We start from the raw sequence: 12,478 nt of genomic DNA on the forward strand, positions 1-12,478 counted from the left end.
GTTCCAGTTATGATTACTATTCCACCATATTTCTGTTTCACATCCTCCATATTTTATATCCTCCATTCAAATTCCTCCATATTTCTTCCCCAGGTTCCAGCCATTTATATGCAATTGTTTTTGCCTGATCACATTCACTTCCCTAACTGAATTATATATAGTCCTTTCATTAGCTCAATCTTTTGAGTACTACCCTTATCAGTTTTACTACTTTCTTTCTCTTTGCTGTCTACTTCTGCCTACTGATATTCTTATCTCTATTACTATATTATCATTTACCTGATTGCCATTCTTCTTATACATAGAACCATGTGTTTTACATCAGTGCAGATGATAAATCCTGACTAATAACAATGAATGAAAGTCTTACATTTCTATAGTGCATCTCATCCCCAAAGATCAAGAATTCATTTGCAAGCTTTACAGGTACAGGAATCATTTAACTTGGCATTGAAATGCAAATAACTCCCAGGTGGAACATGGCAGCTAAACTAACAGCACTCACTGATATGACCTTTTGGTTACGGAAAGGAAAAGAAGAATACTATGCTTTGTTGGAATCATAGGAATAATTAAAGAAGGCAAGAATCCAATTGTATATATTAGAATTCAGTTAGAAACCCACAGCTAAACACCCCCACTAAAACAGTGCAATAGTGGTTTTCATGATAGAGGATGCTATACCCTCGTCCACTGAAAACTATGGGAGTTTTGCCTCCCATTTAAAAGGGATAAGGATCAGGTTCTTTATTATCACAAGCAGTTAAGAGCTTGGTTCTATGTGTCAACTAAAAAGAGGGGACCTTAAACAGAATGGTACCATTAGTTCCAGGTCAAGTCTGACTCCAAAAGAAGTGTGCCACCTGCTGATTTGCCAACACATTTTCCACAGTACTGTGGGTTTTATGGCAGAGATCTCCCATCTGACTACCAAATTTAATCTTGCTCTGCTTGTGTGATACTACGAAATCAATGTCTAAGAAGGGTTGGCTGATAAAGAAGCAGTGACATGGGGCAGATGGGGTACAGATGTTGAGGTTTTTTATTTCACATCTGTCACTTAATCTTAATGTGTGAACATGTCTTTTTTTTTACCAACTAGAAATTCAAGATTATTTCTGCTTTTGATCTGCATCATATTCCTCTACAGCACAAGATAGCCAATGCGCCCATCTTACGTTTTATCTAAAGCTTGAGCAGAACTATTGATAAAATGCTAGATGTAAACAGCACTGCTATTTTTTCATGTAACATTTCTTGGCTTCCTTGCATTTCAACAAATAGGAATGATTTTGCCTACCAATGAAATGCCTTGTGAATGGTCATTTTTTTTTCCAAATAATTAAACCAGGCCCCAGAATTATCTGATATACAGGAGAACCACAGGCGCATGTTTTTGCCTTAGCAATACTGACAGAAGCTCTTGGTTCATATTGTATAGTAACTTTGATGGTTTCCTTTTAAATACAATCCAGTAAACCAGCAAAACAACATGTAACATCTAAATCATTACCAATAATATATGACCACAGCACGTCAGATGTGTATATGGTGCTTTACAAAAACAGAAAGGCACCTTTTCTGCCTATAGGGAACTTACTAAAAATTAGCTACAGTAAAAGCTGCATTATCTGGTACCTTACAAGCCAGACTGCTCTATTAACCAGCATGCTGATTTGTAAGGTAAAAGCAAAACTGGAAGCGCCCACGGTGGCACTTCCAGTTTCGTGGAGCCCCCACAGCCCAGGGCAAAGCAGCCTGCGCTGCCGACCCCCATGGCCCGGGGCATAGCAGCCTGCACGGGGCCCGCCTCCCTGCTCCAGACGCAGAGGGAGAGGCAGCGGCCTGAACAGGCAAAGACGCCTGTTCAGGCCTCTCAGGTAATCAGCATATTTTGTTATCCGGCACCCCGTGGGTACCGGATAACAAAGCTTTTGCTGTAATTGTTTAGGACTGAGTTGAGATTACTAGGCACTGGTCTGTGCTGAAGCAGAAGTAAACCTGTCCAGGCAGAGCTTCAGGAAGTATTGTGATAGAGGTACATAATGCCCCCAGAGTTCCCTGGTGCATGAGGAAGATACATTCATTTCATCACATGCTTCCTTTCATTGGTTTGCTGACCCAAAATAAGCCAAGGAAAGGCAATAGTCTCTTTTAATCTCATTTTTTTTGCATGGATAACTGTCACTGTGAATACTAACAGGTAGTAGCTGGGTCTTCTCTCTCTTGCACAGGAATTTATCTTAATCTGGCCATTGGATTATGTGATGTCACCAAATGGTGTGGCCATGTTCTGGAGAAGCATAGTGTTGTTTGTAAGTGTTTGCCACTTTAAAAGAGTACACAAAGATAAGGAGAAAGATAAGTGTTAGATAAATGGAATCAAAACCTGGGACATATTCTGACCTGAGATTTGCCTTTCTATTGTAACTGGAGCCATGCAGATTGCGTGAATATGCAAATCCAAAATAGTACTTTAAATAAAAATAATGCACAATGAGTCTGTATTATAAGTACTAAAATGTCCTCACTATACCAGCAATTGGATTACAGGAGGATCATCATTCTTAAAACAATCTAGTGTACAACTGGGGGTAGGACTACCCTTGTGCTTTCTCTTATCATGTGGCTCCATTCCACTTAACAGTGTTCCTGAAGAGTCAAATTCACAAGAAGGTGCCAACTCCACTGCATTTACCTAGGTCATACATGGCCCCTGCCGTAAGTGGGAAGAACTCTTTTGAACTCCTTTGACTTCTATCAAGTTGCATCTGCTTGTGCCAGAAGAGAATTTGGCCCATGCTTTCAGACAAATTATTGTGAGGTGGCCTAGCATACACTGGCCTCTATTTTGGCATGAAGGAGGCAAAGATTATGTCATTTTCAAGCTCATTTACAAGACATATTTCCATAAAGAAACATGCTGCCCCCCATGCTTTTGTCCCTGACAATTAGATCATATATATATATATATATATATATATATATATATAGCCCAACAAACATTTTCCTCATTTTAATTTGATTTTTATATGAGAGTGGACAAGGAAAGAAATATATTATGCTGTATAATGTCTGATGAGCCACACCAGTGAAGCTATCTGTGGAATCTCTCTGGTATTTAAGACAACCACTGAGGATTAAAGATTTGTAGCTTGTCACCTTTAATTGCTATATCACAAAATAGTTTATAAAGCATTGGACATTAAGGGATTTAAATCTGCTGGATACTCTTTGAAAGTAGTCTCCCAAGGTTTGTATTTAGGACAGCCTTTATGACAAACAGGATGTGAGCAAACAAAGCAATAAGATCAAGTAATGGCACATATTCTACAAATGGTTTGAAATATCATTGAAATAGGACTTCCAGAATTTAAATTTCCAAACTGGTTGCAGTATAGGAGTTTTCCACCTTTCACAGAAGTAAAATCATCTACACTATCTGATTAAATAAGTTATATTACCCGATATTGCTAAAGTCATAAGAATGTGATTGACCTAATACAGACTACAAAACAGAAACCTAACTCTGCAAACAAATTGGAGTGGTCAGTGCACCCACATGAAGCCCTACTGAAATCATTGTGGTTCTGCATCAAGGTAGGAAGCAGAATCTATAGATCCAACATTACTATTAGGATCTGAAAAATGTAGATGGTATCTACATGTCAGACCACTTTACTGAAAGAATATTTGATAATTGTGCCTCTCCAGCTGATGCTACATAACTGCAGAGTATTTTACTGAAGTTACATGATTTTGAGAGAATTTAAATCTTGAGATGGAAGATGAAAATCGCCCTGAAAATCACTGCTTATACTTCATGGAGAATTTGGAAGAAAAGTGTCAGGTTTAGTTAAAAGCAGGGATGGTGAGTGGGAGATAGACTCCTACTGCCAGGCCCTTCTGCCCCTGGAGATGGAGGGCAGACCACGATCACCTTCCAGGACAAGGGAGGACTTGGGGACCTCCCATTCTGTCTAGCCAAGGGGTTTGACCAACATGGTCAAGGGCCCTAAGGCCCACTGTACCAAGATCCCTGCCCCGCTGGAGCTTTGCAACAGGTATGAACCTCTTGCAGCCCCAGCAGAGCCTGTTAAGCTGCCAGCTTCGGTAGGCAACACAGGTTCAACTGTAGCTACCTCCCCTGCTCTCCCTAAGAAAAAACACAAAGTGTTTGTCATGGGAGACTCCATTCTGAGCGGGACTGAGGGGGCAATCTGCCGCCCCGACCCCTCAGCCCAGGAAGCCTGCTGCTTCCCGGGAGCCCAAATCTGAGACATTGCAGAGAAAATCCCTAAGCTCCTCTGGCTCACTGAGCAGTACCCTATGCTTCTTATCCATGTGGGCACAAATGACATGGCTCAGAGCAATCCCAGTTGGGTCATGAAGCACCACAGGGATTTGTGAGTGGGGCTTAAGAGCTTGGGGCCCAGGTGGTGTTTTCCTCGATCCTCCCAGTTTTGGGCTATGGGCTGAAGAGGAAGAGGAGGATCGAGGTAGTGAACCAAAGACTGCAGTGCTGGTGTCTTTGGAAAGGTTTTGGCTTCCACGATCACAGTTTGCTCTTTGGTGAAAGAGGAAGTGAGCTTCTGGGAAGGGACAGCCTCCACCTCTCTCCACTAGGAAGGAGGCTCTTCTTAGCCAGACCGGCTGACCTGCTCCACCAGGCTTTAAACTAAGCCCACCGGGGCATGGGGGGACTACTGACACTGCTGGCCCACTGAGCAATGCTTGCAAAGCCAGCAGGCCAAGGCACTTAAGGGAGCCCACCCCTACCCCAGCCCACCCCTACCCCAGCCCAGAAATGATCTGTAGGCAAGGCTAGGGCCCCCAAAGGACACTTGCATGGTTGTACACAAATGCCAGGAGCTCGGGGAATAAACAGGAGGAACTTATCCTCCTGCTTAACACAAATAATTATGATGTCATAGGGATAACAGAGACCTGATGGAAATCCACCCGTGACTGGGCCACAGGTATAGACGGCTATACCCTGTACAGGAGACATCAAGTGGACAAAAGGGGCAGGGTTGTAGCTCTCTAAGTCAAGAAAAGCTACCTGTCCCTGCAAGCCAACATTGGCATCCAGGGTGGATGGCTGGAGACCCTCTGGGTTAAAATCCACGGGGAACACGGCACAGGAGGCACTATGGAGCTCCTACCCAGGATCAAGAGCTTGAACAGGAGTTTGCCAGGGAATTGGCTGAGGCCTCACACTCCCGCTGCATGGTTGTCATGGGAGACTTCAACTACCCAGACTTCTCATGGGAAGAGCGCCTGGCCAAATCCAAATGGTCACAAAGCTTTCTCTCATGCGTGGATGAGCTCTATCTGATGCAAGAAGTCTACAGGCCAAAGAGAGGTAAAGCGCTGCTCAAGCTGGTACTGGCAATGGGGGATGAACTAATCAGTGACCTAATGATTGAAGAGAAGCTGGGTGACAGTGACCACAAGCTGATCATCTTCATCATTCACTGTAAAGCTGGCAGGTCAGTCAGCAATACATAAGTCCTCAACTTCAGGAAAGCTGACTTCGACAAACTCAGGAGGCTTGTCAGTGAGGCCCTAAAGGACCACAACGCAAAGGGGAGGGGAGTTCAGGACAAGTGGTTGCTCCTCAAGGGAGCGATCTTGGATGCAAAAGCAAAGTGTATTCTATCTCAGAGGAAAGACAGCAAAAGGGCACACCAGTCCCCTTAGCTCTCCAGGAACTACCAGACCTGCATCTAAAAAGAAAGACCTACAAAGGATGGAGGACTGGATCCACCTCCGAGGAGGAATATTCTGCACTGGTCCAGACCTGCAGGGAGCAAATCAGGAAAGCCAAGGCTGCAACAGAACTCCAACTAGCTACAAATATCAAGGACAATAAAAAGTCCTTTTTTAAATATGTGGGCAGCTGGAGGGAAAGTGAGGGTAACATTGGACCCCTGCTAAACCAGATGGGACAACTGACAACAGATGCCCAGGAAAAAGCCAACTTGTTAAATGTGTACTTTGCATCAGTTTTTCACCAGTCCCATGGGATGCCCCTGTCCATTATGGGACAGGGAAGCCCAAATGAGGGAGATTCCTTACCCTCCATCAATGCTGACCTCTTGAAGGAATACCTTGAGGTGCTGGATATCTTCAAGTCAGCCAGCCCTGATGTTTTATACCCCAGGATACTCAAAGAGTTGGCTTGCATCATAGCTCAGCCCCTGGCATGGATCTTTGAAACTCCTGGTGCTCTGGTGAAGTGCACGAAGATTGGAAGAAGGCCAGTGTGGTGTCTGTCTTCAAGAAAGGGAGGAAAGTGGATCTGGCAAACTACAGGCCCATCAGCCTGACCTCTGTCCTGGGGAAGGTCTTAGAAAAGATTATCAGAGAGGCCATTCTTAACAGACTGGCCGATGGCAACCTCTTGAGGGATATCCAGCATGGGTTTGTTGCAGGTAGATCTTGCTTGACCAATCTTATTTCCTTTTACAACCAGGTGACCTATCACCTGGACAAGGAAGAGGAGATTGATGTCATATATCTTGACTTCAAAAAAGCCTTCAATCTGGTATCCTATGATCACCTCTTAGCAAAACTGGCTAACTGCAGCCTCAGCCTCACCACGATCTGCTGGCTGGAGAACTGGCTCCATGGTAGGACTCAGAGGGTGGTGGTTGATGAAAGTCATTCAGCATGGTCCCTCAAGGCTCTGTCCTTGGGCCTATACTATTCAGTATCTTCATTAATGACATGGACATTGGTATCAGAAGTGGACTGGCCAAGTTTGCCAATGACAACAAACTCTGATGTAAAGGGTCCACACCTGAGGACCAGAGGGTGATCCAGGCTGACCTTGACAGGCTCAGAAAATGGGTAGATGAGAACCTGATGGTGTTTAACACCGAAAAATGAAAGGTTCTCCACCTTGGGAAGAAAAACCTGCAGCATGCTTATAGGCTCGGCAGTGCTACACTAGCTAGCACTATGGACAAAAGGGACTTGGGGGTCATGATTGACCACAAGATGAACATGAGCCATTGATGTGATGCTGCTGCTAGTAACGCGAGCAAAACGCTGGCTTGCATCCATAGATGCTTCTCAAGCAAATCCTGGGACGTCATTCTCCCGTTGTACTTGGCCTTGGTGAGGCCGCAGCTGGAGTACTACGACCAGTTTTGGGCTCTGCAATTCAAAAAGGATGTGGAGAAGCATGAGAGAGTCCAGAGAAGAGCCACGTGCATGATCAGAGATCAGGAATACAGATTTTATGATGAGAGGTTGAGAGCCATGGGACTCTTCAGCCTGGAAAAGCAGAGGCTCAGGGGTGATCTGGTGGCCACCTTTAAGTTTATCAGGGGTGCTCACCAGGATCTGGGGGAGCATCTGTTCATCAGAGCACCCCAGGGGATGACAAGGTCAAATGGTCACAAACTCCTCCATGACCATTTCAAGCTGCACATAAGGAAGAACTTCTTTCCTGTCTAAGCTGCCAAGGTTTGGAATAGACTGCCACTGGAGATGGTTCAAGCACCTACTTTGAACACCTTCAGGAGATATTTGGATGTTTATCTTGCTGAGATCCTGTGATCCCCGCTGATTTCCTGCCCCTGAGGCAGGGGGCTGAACTCAATGATCTTCCAAGGTCCCTTCCAGCCCTAATGTCTATGAATCTATGAATCTATGAAAATAAAGATCATCTCTGGGCTTTATTTAAGTAATATCACCCAACAGTCATTTACATAAAGGCAATAAAACCAGTTCTGTAAGTACCTTTTATCTCCAGTGATTGGTTTTAAAAACATCTAACTTCACCCAGGTTTTTCTTTTTTTTAAGAATATTTCCACACAACGCCCTTAGCTGATAAAAGCACTATGCTTTTGTAAGACCAATAGTTGTCATCAGTCTAGAGGGCTTTCTTTTCTCCCAAAATCTATTCTTTTTTTTTAAATTAAGGTGCCCCTAAGCATCTCTGTAGCTATAGCCTGCATCATCAGATTATACCCTGTTGGATAAGGATGACCTAATTGCCATGAAAAGAGTTGTTTGAAAGGATAATAAAAGGAACAGGTAGCAACTAGAGAAAGTAGTACTACTTAAAATAAGGATGTCTCGTAATTTACCTTTATACCAAAACCTATAAATTCTGCATGTTCATGTTTCTCGTGTGCATGTAAAGTCCTTCTTATCATTACAGAAACCCAAAGTTCATAAGTTAGTCTCCTAACAGAATTTAGGTGTCCCAAAACACCTAGGGCAAAGTTCTATTTCATTGCTAAGACACATAAGTGATACACAGTTTATAGGCATCTAACTCACCCAAAAACATTCTATTTGCTTCATGTAGCAGCATGAATCATTCTAAGATGCCTAAACTCCTTACCGAGCCATTGTAGGATGAAAGTGAAACTATATTTATTCTACTGAACATGTTTACAAGCAATTCAACACTGTCCTGGAATGTCTAATTCCATTTATATTCTGTTGTGACTCAACTTTTCCATGGAGATTCAGAAATGCTGTTCAAACTCCCAAGATTGTGAACAGCTGAAATCCACAAAAGGGTGGCAGTGCCTACCTTTTGCCCAGAAAATGGGAGTCCCAGGAGATCCACGTTCTAGGCAAAGTACAATCCTCCTCCTGGGACACACCAACTGTATGCTAGTTGCTCATGGAAAGTATAGGAGAACTATGCATTTGTACAGGAAAAGAACAAAATGGGAGAAGTGTAATAGAGCTCCTAACATTTAGGTCCAAACAGAGTTTATATCCTGAAATTATGTGCTTAATAGAGCTGTGCAAAACAGCACTATTCCGTTTCGACTTCCATTTCGACATTTTGATGGGACAGTGTTTCGCTTTGAGTTTCATTTCATTTTGAAATCACTGTTCCGTTTCATTTCATCGAAACAGTTTTGCTGTTTCAAAGCTGTTTCGACCTTTTGCCCATGGGCTATAATGGGGAAGCACAAAACTGCCTATAACTTTTTCATTTCCTGCCTGATTCAGATGACACTTGCAGGGATGGTAGCCCCTTCTGAGGCCATGAAGACTGCCAAGCTTTAAGGAGATAGGTTCAGGAGTTTCTGGGAAACTACACCTCAAGCTGCTGACAAGCAAAACTCATGTCACACATTAAGACACAGCAGGGTGAAAACTGCAGGCACAGTAGCCCCTGCTGAGTCCATGAAGTCTGCCAGGTTTCAAAGAGATAGGTACAGGGGTTTCTGGGAAACTGCACCTCAAGCTGCTGACAAGCAAAACTCATGACATGGGTGACACTGTGTATGTGTTAAGGCATGCTCTCACTGGCGCTGGGGCCTCTACATGACACGGTAGTGTGCCCCAATGAGGACGCCTCCTCCCCTACAGCCTCAGTCCGGTCCACCACTTCAAATGACAACAGGTAATAACTCAGTAAGCAGCACAGTAGCACCAGCAGCATCTCAGGCAGCCAAACTGTCACAGGTAGAGCTTTTCTTTCCTTTCCTGTAGGAGCTTCTTCTCCAGGAGCTGCCAGACAACTCTCCCTGCCAGCCCCAGCCCTGGGGCTTGGATGGGCCCAGAGCCCTGCGTCCTTCCAGTCAGGTGCTCAGGGTGTTGGTCTAAGGACATGGCACAGGAAAACAAGGTCCTTTCCTTTGGGTCATTCTAATCTAGTATCTTTTAGCAGAACAACTGAATAGTTACATAAATATATATTAGCAAGCTTTCAGGTTGAAAAACCCTCCATCAGGCTGAGGAAGCACCTGCAATTGGTATGTATGTATGGTGTTCCTGGATGGAAGGAATAGTGAAGAAGCCATAGGCTGGCATGCAATGCAGGCAAGAAAACCTGTCAGTGAAAATGGAAATGAAGGTGTCAGGGGGTGAGGGACAGGCTGGGATGAGGAGAAGGGGGATGTAGCAGCTCAGTGAAATTGGAGAGGTACCTGGGGAGTCAGATGTCCGGCAGGTTGTAGTGTGTCAGAATTCCAATGTCTGTATTGAGTCCATGAGTTTCTGTCCCTAGGAAGTTGATGAAGTGCAGTTCATAGGCTTGCCTGTGAAAAGTGGTTTGTAAATTCAAACGAGCACTGAACCTCACTAACCCCATCACTAGAAGCCAACTTCCTACAGTCCAAAATACACTGAATGGATCCAGGCCATGCTATGACAAGACACGCAAAACCTGCCAACAATATCTCCAGTATCTTCCCTCTGACTTCTTTACTATTCCTTCCATCCATGAACAGCACACACACACACACACAAACTGCAGGTGCTTCCTCAGCCTGACAAAGGTTTTTTCAACCCTAAAGCTGGCATCCCAGGCAGCTAATCTGAGCTCATCTGGAGCCAAGACTGTAAGCATGTGTGTGGTAGCTGGAAGTTATGGTGCCTCCTACCCACCTTTCACCAGGGGGATCCTTGGCCCTGGCTTTTCCTGGGGCTGCTGTGCCACCAGCAGTCCCACCAGGCCTCTCCAACCCTGGCAGAGTGCAGTTTTAGTGGTCATGTCCAGGACCTGAGGTCTCCTCCTTCCCCATCGTGCCAGCCGATACCTCCAAGTTCCTCCTGCCACAGAAGCTCAGCAGGGACATGTTTTTCCCCTGGTAGCTAGTGATGCACTGAGTGCCCTCCAGCTCTGAGAGTGGGATGTCAAATGGGTTTTAAAAAATGAAAAAAGAAAATAGGCGCGGATAGAGTGAGGAAGATGGCATTCATTCCATCTGCACCTGGAGCTTGGGGAACCCCAGCAGCAGGAGATTCACCTTGAGGAACACCAGCTGCTCCACCAAACCAGGATCTAAGCAGGTGCAGTGGGGTGTCACTACATCTCCAGCAATGTTGAGTACCCTCTCACTCGGAACACTGGTCAGTGGACAAGACAGGTGTTCCTGGGCAACTGCAGCCAGATCTGGCCACATCTGGTTGCAGCTTGCCCAGTAGGTCAATCAGTCACACAGCAGCGGCTCCACATCCTCAGCGAGATAGGCAGCCACAAAGGCCTGAGCACTACCTGCCTGATGGTGGGTTCTGGTGTCTCTGGACCCAACCATGGAAGTCATGCACTTGGCCCAAATTGGCAGTGCCTGTGGTGGAGGAGGAGACTGGCTGGTGGATGACATGTTACCACAAGACAGTGGATCCCCCTTTTCCACGTCCCCCCACCTCTGCCCCTCAGCCTCCTTGACTCTCTTCACCAGCACCTCCATCCACTGATCCAGGGTTTGGCTGCTGCATACACTGCCCTTCACCCTTGGGTCACACATGGTGGCCAGCATGTGGACTGTACTGGACCACAAGAGACAAAGCTGTTTCCTGATTCCCTCCTTCAGCCGCCTCACCAGCGCTTGCACATCTGGTGACAGTGGCTTGCCTCAGCCAGGAACATTGATCCCCTGGAAGCTCTCCATTTGGCTCTGAAGTTCCCTGACTAAGGAAGGCATCACCAGAGCTCAGGGTCTCGGTGGCCTTGAGGAAAGGCTTGAGGACCACCAAGATCAGGGAGATGATATCCCACTCTGCTCTGTTAATGGAGCTGCTGATCCCAAACTCCCTGAGCAAGGCCTTCTGCTGCTCCACCAGCCTCTTGAGCATCAAGTATGTAGAGTTTGACTGGGTCTCCACATCCCACATAATTTTCCACTGTAGGATGTTCAGTTCTACCTGTTTGTTCCACAGCATCTTGCTGCAGTGGAAGTAGCCTGCTACCTTCCTGCATTTGGAAATGAGCTTCCTGGTGGTGCTGGTGCCATCACTAGCAGCTCTGTCCCCCTCCAAGGCATCCTTGACTAAGAGATGGAACTTGTGTGGCACACAGAGTTGGCATCACAGACCACCTTGACCATATTGGCCCCATTGTCGGTGACCATGAACCCATGGGTGAGCTGGCCCTGCCTAACTAGCCACTACTGCACCAAGCAATTCATGGCCCTCATGATCTCTATGCAATGTGGGATTCATCCATCACCTTGGAATGTTAGCTAGGGAATGTCTCCTAGCTAAAAGGGAGGCGCACACCCAATGGAAGGGAGGGGCCATCACCAGGGAGGATTATACTGCGGTTGCTCGGGGCAGTCAGGAAGGCCAAGGTGGAGATGAAACTGGGACTAGCTTTCCGGATCAAGGACAACAAGAAGTCATTTTTTAAATACATAGTGGGCAAAAAGAACGTTCCGGGTAACATGGGGCCCCTCCAGGACAAGCTGGGAAATTTGGTTGTCACACCAGACAACAAAGCTAACATATTTAACGATTTCTTTGCCTCCATTTTCCTGAGCGGGACCGGAAGAGCCACCCCCTCTCTGGGCCCCCCTTACACCCCAGGGAAGGTGCACCTAGGCCAAGGGTTAGTAAGGAATTAGTTAGGGAACTTCTGGATGGACTGGAAGTATTCAAATCAGCTTGTCCAGATGATCTCCACCCTCAAGTTCTGAGGGAATTGGCTGAGGTCATTGCGGGGCCCCTGGCACAGCTTTACGAGCACTGTGGTGCTCTGGTGTGGTGCCAGAG

This window comes from Crocodylus porosus, unplaced genomic scaffold (genome assembly GCF_001723895.1).
Source record: "Crocodylus porosus isolate Cpor-Errol unplaced genomic scaffold, CroPor_comp1, whole genome shotgun sequence".
Classification (NCBI taxonomy): Eukaryota; Metazoa; Chordata; order Crocodylia; family Crocodylidae; genus Crocodylus; species Crocodylus porosus.